Source organism: Mus musculus, chromosome 2 (assembly GCF_000001635.26).
Source record: "Mus musculus strain C57BL/6J chromosome 2, GRCm38.p6 C57BL/6J".
Classification (NCBI taxonomy): domain Eukaryota; kingdom Metazoa; phylum Chordata; class Mammalia; order Rodentia; family Muridae; genus Mus; species Mus musculus.
Window position 1 is genome coordinate 19,084,645 of NC_000068.7, and position 21,839 is coordinate 19,106,483.

The 21,839-nt window shown below is 42.1% G+C and overlaps 1 pseudogene; it reads right to left on the reverse strand.

Annotated features, from left to right (window-relative positions):
* Positions 1 to 16,859: 16,859 nt before the first annotated feature.
* On the reverse strand, positions 16,860 to 18,461 carry Gm13332 (predicted gene 13332; annotated as a pseudogene).

A 21,839-nucleotide genomic window follows, 5' to 3' on the forward strand; every position in this document is an offset into this window, starting at 1 on the left:
GACACCTAGACTTGCCATTTACTGTTTTCTCCAATGGAAAGGCAGGAGGTGAGAGAGTATGGAGTAAGTTCTTGGAAAAGAGCTAGGTGATAAATTGCCTAAAGCTGATGAACTAACATTTTGAGAAAGCAAAGAAGTCAATGTTTCTTTTAAAGTTTTTTAAAACAAGTTTTTCATTACAAAATTGAATTGAATTTATTTATGTACTTTGCATTTTCACACATGTGCCAGATAGTGGAAGTGTGGAGGACGACTTGCAGGAATTGATTCTCTCCTTCCATTATGTGGGTCCTGGGGATTGAACTCAGGTCATCAGACTTGGCAGCAAGCTCCTTAACCCACTAAGACACCTTACTGGCCCAAGAATATAACTTTTATTTTTTTTAAGAGAAAATGTAATATGGTTCCCAAATTGTTTTTCAATTTTTATTTTTATTTATTTGTTTATTGTGTATGGTGTGTATTGCGTGTATATGTGCATGTGGGATGTGTGTGCTCATATGCATAAGTGTGCAGGATAGAGTAGAATATTGGGTGTCTTTGTCTAGTGTACACTGCCTTATTGGATGGAGACAGTGTTTATCACTGAGCTGGAAGCTGGCTGTTTCAGCTAGCCTGGCTGGCCAGTGAGCTTCCAGGATTTGCCTGTATCTGTCCTCCAATGCTGTGGTTAAAGACACACACCTCTATGCCCAGCTTCTTATCAACATGTTAGAGATTTGAGCTCAGGGCCTCGTGCTTGCAAAGTAAGTCTTCTTACTCACCGAGTCATCTTCCCCGATCCTGTTCTTTAAATTTTGTATGGGCATCAGGACATTTTGGAGTCTGAACTACAGCTGATAGCCCAGTCTTCCTCCTGAAGAGAGATAAACACCAGCTCTCCTTGCAATGTCTTAAAACGTCATGACTGGACAAAACCATGCTTCCAAAAGCACAGTTCAACACAGCTGTCACCTCTGAGACCCCACACAAGCTGTAGGGTGGGCATCAAACCTGGGATACTCGGTGATGCTGCAGGCTTGAGGGCAGCACCACAGGAAAGCTTGTGCCACGTAGCAGACTATCTGTTAATTTGCAAATTAACTTCAGCTAAATTTTAAAATAACTAAAAGTTGACGCTAAAAAAAAAATCACCCCACATAGCTCTTTCAATCTTTTTTTCTCTTCCTTTGACATTCTTGTTTTTCCCCCTTCTGGGTACCTAGCTTACCTGTCATTAGTTGAGGTCTGAATTCAGTTAAGGCAAACGTTTATTTATTTGTTTGTTTGTTTATTTTTGGTAAAGATAAAATTGCTAAGCACCAAGAGCTGAGAAGATAGCTCATCTTGTGGAAGTATGGGGACCCGAAGTGGTCCTCAGTAAAAGCCAGCAAGGGGCACAAATCTTTAATCCTAGCACTGGGAAGCAGACAGGGTTGGATGGGGGTTGGGGGTGGCCAGTCTATCTGATGATCCCTCAGCTCCAGGTTCCACAAGAGACTCTGTCTCATAAATAAGATGGAACACCTTATGAAGTACTGGGTCCAGGGTTTTTAAGTCCCCCCTCCCCCTCTCTCTCCCCCTCCCCCTCTCTCTCCCCCCCCTCTCTCTCTCCCCCTCCCCCTCCCTCCCCTTCTTCCTCTTCTCTATGAAGTCTTTCTGAGAGCTCAGAGTCTATTGAGATAAAGTGAGTAAAAATATTTATCTATGTGAGGCAAATACCCACGTGTCAATCTAGCACCAACCTATCAACCATTTCTCTAGTGTGTCTGGCCAATTATATCTTTATAGAGAGGTAATTAAATAAAGAGTGTTTCTAAAAAGGAAAAAAAAATTGAAGAGTATGAGATGTTTAGAAAGCGTGGTGGATAGGTGTAGGGGACAAAATGAGCCTGTTATCATATCATGCCCATTTGAAATTAATATTTTACATAGGTTACTTCATATATATTATTAGACTTATTTTATCATTGGCTTTTTTTCACAAATCCACAGTCATGCGATTCTACAAGAGCAGGGCATCTGAGAAGCATGACCCAGGGAGCACTGTGGTGTTATTTCTTGTGGCAGTAAGTGGGGCAGTGTTGGATGGGTTTAGGATTGACACCAGGTTGGTCATAAGATCCTGTGTGCACTCTGGACTGGCCATGGGGCTTGTTTTGCCAGAAGGGCTGAGAACCAACAAGGCACAACAGACAGTAGAATTGCCGTGAGTGCAGGCTGTGGCAGAGGTGCTCCCAGTAGCTATTTAATATTTAATATACTGCGGGCTGCTCCGTGGCCTCTCTGTGGTAACCGCACTGCATATTCTTTGGGTGATCTCCCAGAGGTGCTTGTCTCTCCTCTCCATCCCACGGCAAGCTAATATTTAACCACCTGTTTTCTGAGACACTAAGCGGATTCCGTGGTGTAAATAGTCTCAGTGCTTTATATGCCACTAATCTGATATCCCTTGTATGGGGTCAGAGGTTGCTTGCCAAATGTCTATTGCAAAGGGACAATGGAGAAAGTAATACAAGAACGCAGGTGGTTATCTCAGGTAGGAAACATGAATAAATGATTCATTTTCTGTACCTAATACCTTTGATATTAATGTAATTGGTTAATTATGTGTTCAGGTGACTTAATTTTTAGTAATAGTTGTGTCTATTCATGGTGTGCCAAATTCCTATAAGCTAATTACTGGTTCTCACAATTAGTATGAGTTAAGACATAGTTTGCAGTTGATATCTTTTAAAGTTTATGCCATGACCTTCCTTCTCTCTCTTTCGTGTGTGTGTGTGTGTGTGTGTGTGTGTGTGTCTGTGCTTATGAGTGCATGTGTGTGTGTGAGTGTGGATGTATGTGTGCATGTGTGTATATGTTAGTGTGTGCATGTGAGAGTGTGTGTGTTGTATTAAGTGTGTGTGTGCCTGTGCTTGTGAGTGCATGTGTGTGTGTGAGTGTGGATGTATGTGTGCATGTGTGTATATTGTTAGTGCGTGCATGTGAGAGTGTGTGTGTTGTATTAAGTGTGTCTATGTGCGTGTATGTGGTTATGTGTATGTGTGTGCACATGTGTGTGCATGTGTGGATGTGTGTGGATAGGGGCATTCACTTTCTGTCACCATCTGATCTTTCCTTTTGGTTTTTTTCTATCTTCTGAGAGTTCCCTTTGTGGGTCTTTTATTAATTTATTGCTTAAAATCCTCTTTTTCTACATTTAAAAAAGGCTTCATTTTCATTTTATGGTATAGGCATTTTGTCTGCATATATCTACCTGAGGCCAGAGGCCAGAAGAGGGCATTGAACCCATGAAACTGGAGTATCTTATGGTTGTGAACCACCTTGTGAGTACTGGCAATCAAAACTGGGTCCTCGGGTAGAACAGCGAGTGACCGCCAAGTCACCTTGCCAGCTGTCCTTTAATTAGTTAACAATCTAGAATTAATATATGTATTTTATATATTGCTTTTATTAAACTCAGAGGTTTTAAAATTTTAAGTGTTATGTGAATAATATGTGTTCATCTTTTTTTTAAATTAATCATTCCATTTGTTTACATCTCAAATGATACCCCATTTCCTGGTTACCCCTCCACCAAACCCCCCATCCTACATCTGCCCTCCCCCTCCTTTTTGCCTGTGTGAGAGTGCTCCCCCACCCACCTATACTCTCCTGCCCCACCACTCCAGTATCCCCTTATTCTGAGACATCCAACCTCCCTGAGACCAAGGGCCTTCCCTCCCGTTGTTGTCGGGCAAGGCCATCCTCTGCTACGTATGTATCTGGAGCCATGGATCCCTCCAGGTACACTCCTTTGTTGGTGGTCTAGTCTCCGGGAGAACCGGGTAGTCTATTCTCCTGTGTTGTTCTTCTAATGGGGTTGCAATCCCCCTCCAGTCCTTCTGCCAGCTCCTCCACCAGCTTCCCTGAGTTCAGTCTGATGGTTAGCCCCAATTATCCACATATGCATTGGTCAGTTGCTGGCCCAACCTTCCCAGTAGCTGCCAAAATTGGTTCATGTCAGCAAGTGCCTCTTGATCACGGCAACAGTGTTGGGTTTGGTATCTGCAGACATGATGTGTCCCTGGGTGGGGCCGTTCCCAGTTGGCCCTTCCTTCAGTCTTTGTTCCATTTTTTGTCCCTGTTCTTCCTTTGGACAGGAACATTTCTGGGTTAAAAAAACTTTGAGATGGGTGGGTGGCCCCATCCCTCAACCAGGGGACGTGCCTATCTACTGGAGTAGTCTCCTCAGGTTCTATTTCTCCCTCTCTATGCATTATGGCCAAAGTTAAACCCATCGGATCCTGGGAGCCTCATGTTACTCTAGTGTCTGGGACCTTCCAGTGGCTATCCCGAGTTCCTCATCCTCCCTGCTACCTATTTTTATTCAATTTCCTGACCCTTTGTACCCCTCTCACATCTCTTCCTATTTCTGGTACTGCCACTTTTATTTCCTCTTCCTCCTTTCTCCCTCTCCTGTCCCCCTCTCCTTCCATCTCCTATAATCGTCCTGTTCCCCCTCAATGCAGGTCTGAAGCATCCACCCCCTGGTCTTCCTTCTTTCTATTCTCCATATGGTTGGTAGGTTGTATTATAGGCATTGTGAGCTTTGTGCAAGGAGATAGTTATGGATCAATTTGTATTCTTCTACATGCAGACTGCCAGTTGAACCAGCACTATTTGTTGAAAATGCTGTCTTTTCCCACTGGATGGGTTTAGCTTCTATGACTAAGATGAAGTGACCATAGGTTGTGGGTTCATTTCTGGGTCTTCAATTCTATTCCCTTGATCTACTTGCCTGTTTCTGTAAAATACCATGCAGTTTAAATCACTATTGCTCTACAGTATAGCTTGAGGTCAGGGATGGTGATTTCCCCCAGAAGTTTTTTATTGTTGAGAATAGTTTTTACTAGCCTAGGTTTTTGTTTTTTTGTTTTTTTTTTTTTATTCCAAATGAATTTGAGACTTGCTCTTATTAACCCTATGAAGAATTAAGTTGGAATTTTGGTGTGGATTGCATTGAATATGTAGATTGCTTGCGACTACATGAGCATGGGAGAGCTTTCCATCTTCTGAGGTCTTCTTTGATTTCTTTCTTCAGGGATTTGAAGTTCTTGTCATACAGATCTTTCACTTGCTTCGTTATAGTCACACCAAAATATTTTATAGATATTTGTGAGTATTGTGAAGGGTGTCATTTCCCTAATTTCTTTCTCATCCCTTTTATCCTTTGAGTAGAGGAAGACTACTGATTTGCTTGAGTTAATTTTATATCCAGCCACTTTGCTGAGGTTATCAGCTGTATGAGTTCTCTGGTGGAATTTTTGGGGTCATTTAAGTATACTATCACATCATATGCAAACAGTGATATTTTGACTTCTTCCTTTCCAATTCATATCCCTTTGACCTCCCTTTGTTGTCTAATTGTTCTAACTAGAACTTCAAGTACTATATTGAATAGATAGGGAGAGAGAGGGCAGCCTTGTCTAGTCCTTGATTTTAGTGGGATTGCTTTGAGTTTCTCTCCATTTAGTTTGATGTTGGCTATTGGTTTGCTGTATATTGCTTTTAGTATGTTTAGGTATCCACCTTGAATTCCTGATCTCTCTAATACTTTTAACATGAATGGGTGTTGTATTTTGTCAAAGGCCTTTTCCACATCCAATGAGATGATCATGTTTTTTTTTTTTTTTTTTTTTTTTTTTTTTGAGCGTGTTCATATAGTGGATTACATTGGTGGATTTCCTTTTATTGAACCATCCCTGCATCCCTGGGATGAAGCCTACTTGATCATGGTGGATGATCATTTTGATGTGTTCTTGGATTGGGTTTGCGAGAATTTTATTAAGTATTTTTGCATTGATATTCATAAGGAAAATTGGTCTGTGGTTCTCTTTCTTTGTTGGGTCTTTTTGTAGTTTAACTGTGTCTTCGTAAAAAGAATTGGGCAGTGTTACTTCTGTTTCTATTTTATGGAATAGTTTGAGGAGTATTGGTATTAGATCTTTTTTGAAGTTGTGATAGAGTTCTGCAGTAAACCTATCTGGCTCTGGGTTTTTCTTGGTTGGGAGACTTTTAATGACTGCTTCTATTTCTCTGGGGGTTAAATGGCTTATCTGATCCTGATTTAACTTTGGTAGTTTTCTAGAAAATCATCCATTTCATCCAGGTTTTCCAGTTTTGTTGAGTATAGGCTTTTGTAGTAGGATCTGATGAATTTTTTGAATTTCCTCGGTTTCCATTGTTATGTCTCCCTTTTCAATTCCTGATTTTGTTAATTTGGCTACTGTCTGTGCCATCTGGTTAGTCTGGCTAAGGGTTTGTCTATCTTGTTGATTTTCTCAAAGAATCACAATCTAGTTTTGTTGACTGTTTGTATAGTTCTTTTAGATTCTACTTGGTTGATTTCAGCCCTGAGTTTGATTATTTCCTACAGTCTACTCCTCTTAAGTGTAGACTATTGCTGCTTCTTCTTCTTCTTCTTCTTCTTCTTCTTCTTCTTCTTCTTCTTCTTCTTCTTCTTCTTCTTCTTCTTCTCCTCCTCCTCCTCCTCCTCCTCCTCCTCCTCCTTCTCCTCCTCCTCCTCCTCCTCTTCCTTTTTTAGATAACTCCATTTATCTTCCAGCCCCCAATATTACTATTTATATAGTCCTAGACAATCCCCAGACAATATTCAGTTCCTGATATTCCTAATTATGTTCATATTCAGCATTTAATTAGGTTTAAGAGAAAAACAGGCAAAACTATATTTCAGTGTGTTTTGTCTATATAACTGCCTTCTTCAGTGTGCTTTACTTTTTTTGGTTTTATTAGATATTTTGTTTATTTACATTTCAAATGTTATCCCCTTTCCTGATTTCCCCTTCAAAAACCTCCTATACCCTCCCCATTCCCCTGATCACCAACCCACCCACTCCTGCTTCCTGGCCCAGGCATTCCCCAGGGCATCAATGGGAGGAGAGGCCCTTGGTCCCCTGAAGGCTCTAAGCTCCAGTGTGGAGGAATGTCAGAGCCAGGAAGCAGGATTGGGTAGGTTCATGAGCTGGGGTATGAGGGAGAGGGATGGGGGAGGGTGTTTTTCAGAGGGAAAATCAGGAAAGGGGATAACATATGAAATGTAAATAAAAAATGTCCAATAGAAAAAAAGAAAAAGGAGAAAAGAAGAGAAGAAGAGAGGAGAGGAGAGGAGAGGAGAGGAGAGGAGAGGAGAGGAGAGGAGAGAAGAGAAGAGAAGAGAAGAGAAGAGAAGAGAAGAGAAGAGAAGAGAAGAGAAGAGAAAAGAAGAGAAGGGAAGAGAAAAGTGACTCTCCCTTCCCTATGCAGTCATCAGTTGCCTAGAATTCCTTAGCTGGGGTTGGGACTTTGCGAGCCCCTCCCTCCTCCATCCCAGATGGAATTCTAGCTGACTTATTTTGTGCATGAATTGTAGCTGTTCTGAGAGCATGTCAGCAACAGCTTTGTCATGTTCAGAAAACACAGTTTCACTGCAACTGTCTACTACCTCTGGCTCTTGCAACTTCTCTACTCTTCCCTTCTATAATGATCCTCAGACCTTGCGATGATGAGAAGTGACATAATTGCTACACTTAGAGCTGAGCACTTTATACTCTCTTATTTTCTACAAATTGATCAGTTGTGGGGTTTTATATCAATCACTATATGCTGCAAAAAAATAAACATCTCTGGTAGAGGCTGAGAAGGGGACTAGTCCTCTGTCAGATATATAGCTGGTAAAGGAAAAGGAAGGAACTTTCCGACCACTACAAGAGGTCTGGAAAGATGGCTCCGCAGCTAGGTGTACTTGTTGCTCTTGCAGCAGACCCAGGTTTATTTCTCAGTACCCACAACTCTAACTCCATTGCAGGTATCTGATGTCCTCTTATGGCCTCTAAGAGTGCCAGGTATGCATATGGTATACATATATACGTGCAGGCAAGGAAATCATGCATATAAAATAACAAATGTTTTGTACTTCAAGCAGCCACACTCTATCTTGTTTTGGAGTTTGCTTGTTCTGCTTTGACCAAAGCTAAAGGAGGTTTCTTGTGCCTTGTACTGGAGTTTTGTTAGTCTATAGTTCTTAGTGGGGGTTGTTTTCAGCTTAAGTGGCACAATTTCCATACACATACATGTACACATTCATGTATACACATATACTTCTATGTATTGTATATGATTTTAGGTAAATATAACAAGATTCCTTAAGGCTTTATCGAACAATCTTTGTGTTGTGTTTCCCTCTTCTCTTTCCTTTTGTATTGATCTCTCACACCGCCCCCCTCAGTTGGCAGCACCCTCCTCATTTTCCATTTCCTGCTTCACATAATTCATCCTCTAAAGGCACCAGATGTGCATGTGGAGCACATACATATATGCACACAAGATACTCATGCACATAAAATTAAAATAATAAATAAGCAAATATACAAATAAATAAATTTATTTTAAAAAGACTTCCAGAAGTTGGAACAAGATAATCTTTGCAATGCGTTATTAAGAGAACTTCAAGCTTTTACTATAGAAATCCAGAACTATAGTAACACCCCAAATTCTGTACAGCAGGAAATAAAGTCATTGGATCTAAAGTTCTTTAACAGCTAGGCCCCCTAACCTGCACTCTTTTCTTTATCTAAATGACAAGAAAAGATGGATCAAATTGCAAAATTTGTACCCCATCTGTTCTTGGACCTATGAGCAAGACTCAGTTGGGCTGCCCTAGATGTGTGAGACTAAGAGAAATTCCCCATACAGTGGCACATGCTCGGTGACCAGCCAGAGTGGTGCCTGTTGTTTAGACAAAGAAGCTATTTTTGTAGTTGACATCTGGGATTCTGTAAGACGGGAATCAGCATTTCATTTGGATGAGACCACATAGAATGTGTTGTGCAGCCTTGGATCATAGCTGAGAAACCAGGAATATCTAGAAGGGAGACTAAAGTTATTACTTATAAAATAGAGCCTAAAAACATGTCGTTTGAGCCATCCTGCTAACAGAGATAAAACGAACTTCCTGGAAAGAGAGAAAACAGCATGTTTGCTTCCTATCCCTCAGAGTGTCCATGCCACAGGACAGCAGCCACACTGTCCTGAGGACTGACAATTGCAGGCAGCCTTATTCTGCCCATAAGACCATAAAAGGAATAAACACTACTTCAGGAGTATACTGATAGCAGATGTGGGGCCTGTGGTAGTTAACCTACATTGTCAACTCGATGGGATTTAGAACCAACTGGGAAATAAGTTCATGTGTGTGTGTGTGTGTGTGTGTTTCTGTCTTTGTCTTCTAGATGAGATCCTGAGCAGAACACCAACACTCATCTCTCTCTCTCTGCTTCTTGATTGCAGCTGCAATGTGACAAGCTGACACACTTTCCTTGCTCTGATGGACTCTAATGCATCAACAGTGAACTAAAATAACCGTTCCTTACCCAAACTGATCTTTCTAGGTATTTTGGCATTATAAAGGACCCAAGAATTACCATATGTGGACTTGGCTGGACAAATGCTCAATGGTTAAGAGCACTGTTGCTCTTGCAAAGACTGGGGTTTGATTTCCAATATCCACATGGCAGCTAACCACTTCGTATAACTTCAGTTCTAGGGAATCTCATGCCCTCTTCTGACCTCCTTGAGCATGACATTGTGCACAACTAAAACATCTATACCCATAAAATAAAAATAAATATTTAAAATAAAGAATTACCTTGTGGGGACCAATAGACACTTTTCAAATAGCCAGTCCGATGGCTTGATCCCCCCTCCCGTGCGGGAAAGCTGTGCTGGAGAATGTAATTTTAACTGCGGTCCAAAGTAGTGCTCTGAGTTCAGTTTTTTTGGCTTTCCAGGCTCTAAAGCATCCATGGAGGGAAGGCACAGGCTGAATTTCAGTTAGTAGGAGGGCAGAACGCAGCAAAGAGCCCTGCTGTTCCCTATGGAGGAAGGTTGGTCCAAGGCAGACACAGTGGTCCTTCAGCTGTGTGAAATGTGCCCATATGCAAGCTAAGGTCTTCAGAAATTACATTCCTTAACCAGGGGTGAAGGTAGAGGCCCTTTCCTCCAAAGACTGTGTTGGAGTTGTGGGTTGGAGGAAGCAATACTTCATATAGTGAAGCAGACAAGCATGGCTTTAATTAAGATCAAGGAGATTCACGTTAGATCTCAGAAGGCCTCTTCCCTCAGGAAGAATTCTTCCAATTGGTTGCCGTGAAAACAGTTAGTTCTCACTGAAGCGCTTGGGAGGAGGCTCACAAGCTGATGCCTGATCGCAGTCAGCTTTTCCATTGTTCTTGTGGGGACCACAGGGAATGGCAAGTGAGGGGTGAAGTGTGGGGTGGCGGCGGTGGTGATATAGAGAGGTGGTGTAGTGGCATGGTTGAGGGATGGTGGTGGTGATAGGTTTCTGGGGTTTCAGAAGTTTCCCCGCTTCTTTGTCAGACTGCCCAGCTGTTTAACCAAAATCTATCCACAGAGCTACTCAACTTACAGTATGCCTTAGCTCCTCTCAGCTCTGGGCAGGCCCCGAGTCTTCCTGAGCTATCAGGTTCTCTTCTCATGTGAAGAACTTTGCGTTCCCACCTGTGAGAGGAAGTTACTTTTCCTTTTGCCAACTGATCCAGCTAATTTGTGGTTTGCTGTGATAGTTTGCTCGTTCCCCAGGTGCCTAAACTCGCAGGGAGGGCATCCCAGCTTATCCCCCCTGACTTTATTCTGAGAAGTCTCTGCTAATCATGATGCAACTGGCATCGCTTAAGAAAGTGAGACGGGACTAATTGAATGAATTGGAAACCAATTACTTTGGAGAGAAGAAGGATGTGGTACGGTTCGGAGGAGGGCTGTGTCTGCGGTGCTCCTGGGGACCCTGGGATTGTTACTTGGCCTCAGTTCACAAAAGAGCATAAAATATTCAAAGAAATGTGTAACAGTTAATTTTAATTTAATCCCACTGGCTTCCAAATAGTCTAAAAGAAGTCAGGCAATGTAACTGTGAACATTTTAGAGAATGTTCTCACAGATCGTGGCACTGAGAAAACACTGGTCTAGGCTTAGGGATAAATATGCGATTTTTTAAATGCCTTATTTGGTTGGTTGGGAAGATAGACTGTTTTTCAGGAAATGAACAAACAAAAGCAGATGTTGATTTGGACTATCAATCAGTATACAGAGGACAGGCGCAAACTTTATTACTTGGAAACTTGTACCTGAGACTTTTATTTTTTAATTTTAATTTTGCACCTTTTCTTTAATTTAAAAAAAAGCAAATTTAAACATTATTATTACAGTCTCTCCCTCCTCCCTTCCCCCCTCTCCCTCTCTCTCTCTCTTTGTATGTGAGTGTGGACATACATACTTTGGGGAGAGTGAGATCTCTCTTTCTACCCTGGGTCTCCAGACTGAACTCAAGTCATCAGGATTTTGTGACCAGTGCTTTTAACTACTGAACCATCACCCACAGGCCAGATGGTTCCTTTTAAGCCATAGAACATATAGGATCTGAAAAGCTGTTTCCGTAAAGACCACCCACAATACTGTGACCCACATTTTGTGATTCCTGGCTGCTGCTGAGTGACTATAGGGTTCCCCCCTCAGACCTGTCACCTGTTTTGCTTTGGGAAGCCATATCATGTGAGCCCAGGCTGAGGCTTTGCCTGGACTTTCTAGCAGCATTTACTGTAACCATGGTGTAGGAGACACACACGATGAAAGTCATTGCTTTTAAAACCCTTTTCACAATTGAATTTCCCGTGGAGAAGCAATATCCCAGGAGCATAATAGATTTTCTCCCCTCCTTCCAGCTACACAAATACTGTCACAGAAAACTAATCAGCTACAGCTCGAATCTATATCTCTGATTTGTTTACAAGTGAATTTAAGTGTGACTTAAAATAAAAATAAAAGACACGTCAATGACATGGAATTGCTAACAGTGGGGACCTGGTTTATATCCCACACTCTGGAAATATTTTGTTGAGCTAGCTAGGGAATCCACATCGCTGACAGACTGATCGATGGTTTGGTTTATTGCCTGACTGGGGCCCTGGTAGAAGAAGGAAAATCATGTGACACAGATGTCTCTCACCTCAAATGCAGAGAAAAAACATGTCCTCAGCATACTATGATCTATGCTTTAGAACTCTGAAGATCCCAGCCAGAACATCATGGCACCTGGCGCAGGACCAGAATGGCATTCCAGGCTTCTGAGCCTTCTGATAATAAGCAGTCCCCAGAACTCTACAGCAAAGGCAAATTGTCTCTTTGACTCTTCAAATCTTTTGTTCCCTTTTATTTTGGGGAATTATCTACTCTTCAAGACATTCATATTTCTCCTTTGGGTATTTAGTGGAAGGGCTAAAGAGAGGCTTTCCCATGCACACTGTTCTCTCTGACCCTCATAAATGGTCATTCCAGATCAATCCACTGAGAGATAAGGGTTGGTTGGTTGGTCATTATTTGTTTTTTGATTATCTGTTACAGGGTTTCTGTGTGTAGTCCTGGCTGTCTTGAAACTCACTCTGTAGACCAGGCTAGACTCAAACTAAGAGATCTACCTGCCTCTGCCTCCCAAGTGCTGAGATTAAAGGTGTGTCCCATCACCACTTGACTGAGATATGAGTATTTTTTGGTGTATTTGGATTTGAACCTAAATCCTTACACATGTTAGGCAGGCACTTTCATTGAGCTATATCTACAACCAGTTAGATGATCCTTTAAAAAAAAGCTTAGGGGTAGTAGTGAATGTGGTAAGATGTCCCAGTGGCCACTGGAAACATTGACACTCTTGTATGTTGTCCCTATCTTCCAGAGACCTACTCTCTTAGTGAAAAGACAAATATCAGGGTGAAATGTGCAATTATTTGGGATAGGAATTAGCACAGAGGCTAGGGAGATGGCTTGCAACAAAAGCATGAAGACCTGAGTTCAAATCCCCACCAATCAGGTAAGAAACTGGGTGTAGTAGTGTATGATGTAACTCCAGGACTATGTCTGTGTCTGGGAGACAGAGACAGGACTTGTAGTTTTCAACTTACACACACACACACACACACACACACACAAACACACACACACACACATACACACACACACACACACACGCACACACACACGAGAGAGAGAGAGAGAGAGAGAGAGAGAGAGAGAGAGAGAGAGAGAGAGAGAGAGAGACACCCTGTCTCAAGGACATAAAGAGAATTCCTGAAGGGCACATGAAGATAGAATTTAGAAGAATTGAGTTCATCTTCTGTTGAGACAAGGTTTCCTCTCGTATCTCAGGGTGGCTTGAAACCCTGCCCCCCTTGATCTCCTGCCTTTACCATGCCTGGCTAAGGATTGGATTTTTAACTAACCCTTTCTCATAGCAGTTACACTCCCCTAGGTACAACTCCAAAATTCACTTACACGTTTAATACCCCTTTGTGAAATAGTTTGGGCTGAGGTACTACAGATTTTGGATTCTTTCAAGGTTTAGAATAGTTGTGCACACATAAGGATGTATCTCAGGACTCACATCTAAACAGGAATTATACTTACGTTTCATACACATCTTAGACATACAGTCTGAAGGGTACTTTTTAAAAATAATTTTATTCATTAAACATATTTTCCCTCTTATGGCATCCTGGTGGTGTTCAACAAGTTACATCTTTTGGAACAATTTGGAATTTTGAATTAAGGATGTCTTCCTGTCTTTCATGATCATTATTAAGGATATATTCCTGTTCTGAAGAGAATTAAAGGACAACATTTCTAGAGACCCATGCATTTCTTTTCTCTTTTTACAGAGACAAGCCTAATGTACATGGCACACATGCTTCTTGGAGCCCACAGAGGAGGCTGGGATACCTGGGAGCAGAAGCCTCCTGTCCTCCCTCTGACAGGTCCATCTCACAGTCCTGGCATCATGGTATCTCACTACTCCATTCTTTCTTCTTCTTTCACTGGCTTGAGTGTTCTTGCCACAACCAGCCCATGCTCTGTGCTGTCTGTGGAGACATCTCCAGGCATGCCTTCACCCTAAGCTCCATATACCCTTTCTTCTCCACCCAGCCTCTCCTGCCAGCCTTGCAAGCTCTTTGAAAAAAGCAGGAAAAAACCAATCCTAGGTAAGAAAAGAGAAAACAAATAGAACCCAGCACATCTAGAAACTCCCCTGCCTGGTGGAATACCCGCCCATGAAACAGGACAGTGGTACAGCTAAGCATGCCCTTAGATCTCAGGTAAAAAAAGATGTCTGGGATAAAGGCACACAACACGCACACAGAATCGCATATAAACTTGAATTGAAAGCAATATAAAGCTGATCTAACACTAGAAAATGGAGCCATGTGTCTACGAGCTGCTTGAGAAAGTGCTTCAGAACATAACGGAGTTTTTATAGCCCCCTTGAGGTTCAGCTCCCTTACAGTTTCCTGTTTTGGTCATATACCTTGCTGAGCATTGGTCACAGTACACAGCTGTGTTGTCACCCCCATGAGATGTAAGCTGCTCCTGTCACCTCAGGACCTTCCTTTGTGTCCCTTGGAATCAATCTCCTCCACCTCCATTGCAGCCCTGAGCCTAGCAACCACAGCTCTGTCACCTGTCACAATAACTTTGCTTTTGTTAAAAAAGGCATGGGATCACACAGGTTAGGCATGGGATCACACATTGGGGCCTTCCTTGGGTCTGGTTTCTTTCACTCAGCAGAGTTACCAAGACATATTCACGCTCTTGTAAGCTTCAGGAATTCATTTCTTTTAGTTGCAGGTTCCTGGCATGGTCATACCCTGCACTTTGTTTACCCACAGACAAACATTTGGACTTTCATGTGGGAGCTTATCGTAGACAAGGTTATATAAGTATCCAATCAAGTTTTCATATGGGCATATATAAAAAAGTACTTATTTATGTGTGTGAGTGTACACACACACACACACACACACACACACACACTCCCATGTACCAAAGTGTACGTGTGTGCACCACAAGCCTGCAGTGCTCAGTAGACTAGAAGATAGTGTCAGATCTCCTGGAACTGGAGTTATCTGCAGTTGTCAGCCACATGATGTGGGTGCTGGAAGTTGAACCAGGGTCTTCTGGAAGAGAAGCAGGTACTGTTAACTGTTGAATCATCTCTCTAGCCCTTGTGGCCTTTCTCTTGATACCCAGGGATGCAATCTAGGTGCATTAGAATATTGGTGCACATATAAAATAAAGCCACATTTCACTTTTAAAAGAAACTTGTGAGGCTTACCTCTAACAGGGGCACTAACATTTCATATTTTCACCATCAGTTAAGAAGTGTTCCAACTGCATTGCATCTTACTATTCTTCTTCACTTGTTTTAATCATAGCCATTTTATCATATATGGAAGGGTATCTATCTCATGGTGGATTGAATTTATATTTCCCTGCCAACTAAGTTGGTACTATACAACTTTGTGTGTGCTCACTGGCCATTCATTTTCCTTCTCTTGTAAATGTCTAGTCAAAACTTTTGCCCATTTCCCAATTGAATTATTTGTCTAATTACTGAATTTCAGGAGATATTTTTATTTTTAAATTGTTTTAATTAGATATTTTCTTTATTTACATTTCAAATGTTATCCCCTTTCCTAGTTTCCCCTCTGAAAATCCCCTATCCTCTCCACCCTCTCCCTGATCCCCAACCCATTCACTCCTGCTTCCTGGCCTAGGCATTTTCCTATACTGGGGCATAGAGCCTTCACAGGACCAAGGGCCTCTCCTCCCATTGATGACCGACTAGGCCATCCTCAGCTACATATGCAGCTAGAGCCATGAGTCCCACCATGTGTTTTCTTTGGTTGGCGGTTTAGTCTCTGGGAGCTCTGGGGATACTGGTTAGTTCATAGTGTTGTTCCTTCTAAGGGCCTGCAAACCCCTTCACCTCCTTGGGTACTTTCTCTAGCTCCTTCATTGGGGATCCTGTGCTCAGTCTAATGGATGACTGTGAGCATCCACTTCTGTATTAGTCAGGCACTGGCAAAGCCTCTCAGGAGACATCTATATCAGTCTCCTGTCAGCAAGCTTTTGTTGGCATCTGCAACAGTGTCTGGATTTGGTGGTTGTTTCTGGGATGGATCCCCAAGTGGGGCAGTCTCTGGATGGTCGTTCCTTCAGTCTCTGCTCTGAACTTTGTCTATGTAACTCCTTCCATGAGTATTTTGTTCCCCCTTCTAAGAAGGATCAAAGTGTTCACACTTTGGTCTTCCTTCTTGAGTTTCATGTGTTTTGCAAATTGTATCTTGGGCATTCTGAGCTTCTGGGCTAATATCCACTTATCAGTGAGTGCATATCATGTGTGTTCTTTTATGATTGTGTTACCTCACTTAGGATGATATCCTCCAGATACATCCATTTGTGGAAGAATTCCATAGATTCATTGTTTTTAATAGCTGAGTAGTACTCCATTGTGTAAATGTACCACATTTTCTGTATCCATTCTTCTGTTGAGGGACATCTGGGTTTTTTCCAGCTTCTTGTTATTATAAATAAGGCTGCTATGAACATAGTAGAGCATGTGTCTTTATTACAAGTTGGAGCATTTTCTGCATATATGCCTAGGAGTGGTATTGCTGGATCTTCTGGTAGTACTATGTCCAATTTTCTGAGGAACAGCCATACTGATTTCCAGAGTGGTTGTACCAGCTTGCAATCCCACCAACAATGGAGGAGTGTTACCCTTTCTCAACATCCTGACCAGGATCTGTTGTTACCTGAGTATTTGATCTTAGCCATTCTGACTGGTGTGAGGTGGAATCTCAGGGTTGTTTTGATTTGCATTGCCCTGTTGACTAAGGATGCCGAACATTTTTTTTTTTGACAGTGCCAGGTGTTCTTTAATGAGGATTCAATTAGGGGTTAACTAGAAGGCATTTCAGCAGGGCCCTGGGAACAGCACCAATGCTATACTTCCAAGGGAGTGGTCTGCGTAATGTGCCAACCTGGCCATGCAAACAACACATATATTTGTGGAATAATCAACTGCCCGTGGTTTGTGTCTCCAAGGCCTGGAATCCTCTGAGGAGTAGAAAGCTGCCCTAGATGCTTTACAAAGTGTCCCACAAAACATACAGGGGTCCAGTCAGGCCTGGCTCTAAAAAAAGTCTGGAGCTTTGTGCCGGGCAGAGAGCTGCAGCAGGTTGTCTGTGATGGAGGCTGGGTCCTGTGTGAGGGGTGGGCATGTAGCAGACCCAGGGGCTGGGGTGCTTGTGGGTGTCTGCGGCCCACCAGCTGGGGTATTGAGATGGGAAGAGCGTGCTGGGGATGGTGTATAGCTGGCCCGCAGGGCATGATCTGTGTACTTGCTGGGTTTCCTGCTTAGGAGGCGCTGTAGGGCTGGGGACATGGCTGGGTTCAGGCCTTTGGGAGTAAGACTGGCCAAGTTCTCTGTAACTCTCTGCAACGCTTCCTACTTCTTGGCCCAGTTTTTGGCAGCTGCTTCATTGGCCATCTTCAGGCCCAGACGCTCCCTGTGTCCTGGCTCCAAGATCTTGAGTGTGGGTCCAGGTGTCCTGTCCACATAGAGGCTCTCAGATCCTTCAACTCACAGGGGCGTGTTCCTCTCCCCATGTCATCAGTGGGGACTCATTCACACCAGGAGCAGGAGAAGGAGTGGCAACAAATCCAAAGCAGCCCACTCTGTTAGACTCCTGGGGAATGCGTTCCTTGCCATCAGGGCCGACCTTGCCCTGTTTGTGCTGGGCATTGAGGGCAGCTGCCCGCTGAAGCTGGGACCAGCTCAAAGCCTGACTGAAGGGGTCCTGGAGGAAACGTGTGTTCTTGTGTACTATCTGCTGTGGCTTCTTAAACAACTGCTCTTCATCAGGGACACTTCATCAGGATGAGAGAGTTCTTGGCCTTGTACTTCCAGGTCTCCACTCCAGCCTGACTGCTCTCAATGGCTTGATGCTCTGCCGATGGGAGTTCAAGATTATCTTTCTGTCCCTTCTCAAATTCCTACTCAGCCTGGTAGAGCCCACGTGTACCGCGCATGGCTTTTTTCCTTGGCTACCTCCATGATCACCTGGAAGGAGGCGTTGTCCTCACTTGTGTAGTGGCTCACGAAGACATCCAGGCTGGGCAGCAGCTCCTTCTCCTTCTCCTCTCCAGCCTCTCCATCATCTAGGACTCAGCCCTGGGGCCGGGGCTTGTTGCCCAGCACGGCAGAGCCTGGGTGTACCTCAGGAGTTTCAAAGGTTGCTGGAGTAACATAGGGTGGGTGGAGGTTCCTGAGATACCTTGCCCAGGGCAGAGCCAAACTTGATGGCAATCTGGCGCATGTGCTCCAAATCTCTGTTTTCCTCAGGCTCCAGGTACTCCTTCTGTGCCTGTATCAGGGAAGAAGTCTCTCTGGATAACTCCAGGACCCGCTGCCTGCTTCTCGCAACTCTGCAACTCCGGCCTCTCCAGCCTCCCTAGCAGAGCGCTTCCTCAGGGGCATGGACACGGAGGACAGAAACAGAGCATCCGCCAAGGTCTTGGGCGTCCCCATCGCTATCGACGTTGAACAATTTTTCAGGTGCTTCTCAGCCATTCATTATTCCTCAGTTGAGAATTCTTGGTTTAGCTCTGTAACCCATTTTTAAAAATATTTTTTATTAGGTATTTTCCTCATTTACATTTCCAATGCTATCCCAAAAGTCCCCCATACCCTTCCCCCACTCCCCTACCCACCCACTCCCACTTTTTGGCCCTGGCGTTCCCCTGTACTGTGTAACCCATTTTTTAATGGGGTTATTTGGTTTTCTGGAGTCCAACTTCGTGAATTCTTTATATATATATATATATATATATATATATATATATATATATATATATATATATATATATATATTGGATATTAGACCCCTATTGGATTTAGAATTGGTAAAGATCTTTTCCCAATCTGTTGGTTGCCATTTTGTCTTACTGCCTTTGCCTTACAGAAGCTTTGCCATTTTATGAGACACATTTGTCAATTCTTGATCTTACAGCACAAACCATTGCTGTTTTGTTCAGGAATTTCCCCCCTGTGCCCATATCTTCAAGGCTCTTCCCCATTTTCTTCTCTATAAGTTTCATCGTCTCTGGTTTTATGTGGAGTTCCTTGATCCACTTAGATTTGAACTTTGTACAAGGAGATAAGAATGGATCAATTCGCATTCTTCTACATGATAACCGCCAGTTGAGCCAGCACCATTTGTTGAAAATGTAATTCCTTCCACTGGATGGTTTTAGCTCCTTTGTCAAAGAATAAGTGTCCATAGGTGCGTGGGTTCATTTCTGGGTCTTCGATTCTATTCCATTGTTCTACCTGTCTGTCATTGTACCAGTACCATGCAGTTTTTATCACAATTGCTCTGTAGTACAGCTTGAGGTCGGGGATGGTGATTGCACCAAAGTTTCTTTTATTGTTGAGAATAGTTTTTGCTATCCTAGGTTTTTTGTTTTGTTTTGTTTTGTTTTTTTGTTATTCCAGATGAATTTGCAGATTGCCCTTTCTAACTCTGTGAAGAATTGAGTTGGAATTTTGATGGGTATTGCATTGAATCTGTAGATTGCTTTCGGCAAAATAGCCATTTTGACTATATTAATCCTGCCAACCCATGAGCATGGGAGATCTTTCCATTTTCTGAGATCTTCTTCGATTTCTTTCTTCTGAAACTTGAAGTTCTTATCGTATAGATCTTTCACTTGCTTAGTTAGAGTTACACCAAGGTATTTTATATTCTTGTTACTATTGTGAAGGGTGTTGTTTCCCTAATTTCTTTCTCAGCCTGTTTATCCTTTGTGTAGAGAAAGGCACTGATTTGTTTGAGTTAATTTTATATCCAGCTACTGCACTGAAGTTGTTTATCAGGCTTAGGAGTTCTCTGGTGGAATTTTTAGGGTCACATATATATATATATATATATATATATATATATATATATATATACTATCATATCATCTGCAAAAAGTGATATTTTGACTTCTTCCTTTCCAATTCGTATACCTTTGATCTCCTTTTGTTGTCTAATTGCTCTGGCTAGGACTTCAAGCACTGTATTGAATAGGTAGAGAGAGAGTGGGCAGCCTTGTCTAGACCCTGATTTTAGTGGGATTGCTTCAAGTTTCTCTCCATTTAGTTTGATGTTGACTACTGGTTTACTGTATGTTGCTTTTATTATCTTTAGGTATGGGCTTTGAATTCTTGATCTTTCCAAGACTTTTATCATGAACGGGTGTTAGATTTTGTCAAATGCTTTCTGTTTTTGTCTTTGAGTTTGTTTATATAGTGGATTACATTGATTGATTTCCATATATTGAACCATCCCTGCATCAGTGGGATGTAGCCTACTAGATCTTGATGGATGATTGTTTTGATGTGTTCTTGGATTCAGTTTGTGAGGATTTTATTGAGTATTTTTGCATCGATATTCATAAGGGGAATTGGTCTGAAGTTCTCTTTCTTTGTTGGGTCTTTGTGTGGTTTAGGTATCAGAGTAATTGTGGCTTCATAGAAAGAATTGGGTAGAGTACCTTCTGATTCTATTTTGTGGAATAGTTTGAAAAGTATTGGAATTAGGACCTCTTTGAAGGTCTGATAGAGCTCTGTACTAAACCCATCAGGTCCTGGGCTTTTTGTGATTGTGAGATTATTAATGACTCTTTCTATTTCTTTAGGGGAAATGGGACTGTTTAGATCGTTAATTTGATCCTGATTTAACTTTGGTTTCTGATATCTGTCTAGAAAATTGTCCATTTCATCCAGGTTTTTCAGTTTTGTTGAGTATAGGCTTTTGTAGTAGGATCTGATAATTTTTTGGATTTCCTCAGGTTCTGTTGTTATGTCTCCCTTTTAATTTCCTATTTTGTTAATTAGGATACTGTCTCTGTACCCTCTAGTTAGTCTGGTTAAGGGCTTATCTATCTTGTTGATTTTCTCAAAGAATCAGCTCCTGGTTTGGTTGATTCTTGGTATAGTTCTTTTTGTTTCTATTTGATTGATTTCAGCCCTGAGTTTGATTATTCCCTGCAGTCTACTCCTCTTGGATGAATTTGCTTTCTTTTGTTCTAGAGCTTTTAGGTGTGCTGTCAAGCTGCTCATGTGTGCTCTCTCCAGATTATTTTTGAAAGCACTCAGAGCTATGACTTTTCCTCTTACCACTGCTTTCTTTGTGTCCCATATGTTTGGATATGTTCTAGCTTCATTTCCATTAAACTCTAAAAAAGTCTTTAATTTCTTTCTTCATTTCTTCCTTGACTGAGTTATTATTGAGTAGAATGTTGTTCAGCTTCCACAAGTATGTGGCTTTTCTATTATTTATGTTGTTATTGAAGATCAGCCTTAGTCTGTGGAGATCTGATAGGATGCATGGGATTATTTCAATGTTTTTTTATCTGTTCAGGCCTGTTTTGTGACCTGGTCAGTTTTCGAGAAGGTATGATGAGGTGCTGAGAAGAAGGTATATCCTTTTGTTTTAGGATAAAATGTTTTATAGATATCAGTTAAATCCATTTGTTTCATAACTTCTGTTAGTTTCACTGTGTCTCTGTTTAGTTTCTGTTTCCAGGATCTCTCCTCCTATTATTGTATGCAGTGCAATGTGTGTTTTGAGCTATACTAAAGTTCCTTTAATGAATGTGGATGCCCTTGCTTTTGGAGCATAGATGTTCAAACTGGAGAGTTCATCTTGGTAAATTTTACCGTTGGCAAGTATGAAGTGTCTCTCCTTATCTTTTTTGATAACTTTAGGTTAAAAGTCAATTTTATTCAATATTAGAATGCCTACTCCAGCTTGTTACTTGGGACCATTTGCTTGGAAAATTGTTTTCTAGCCTTTAACTCTGAGGTAGTGTCTGTCTTTGTCACTGAGGTGGGTTTACTGTATGTAGCAAAATGTTGGGTCCTGTTT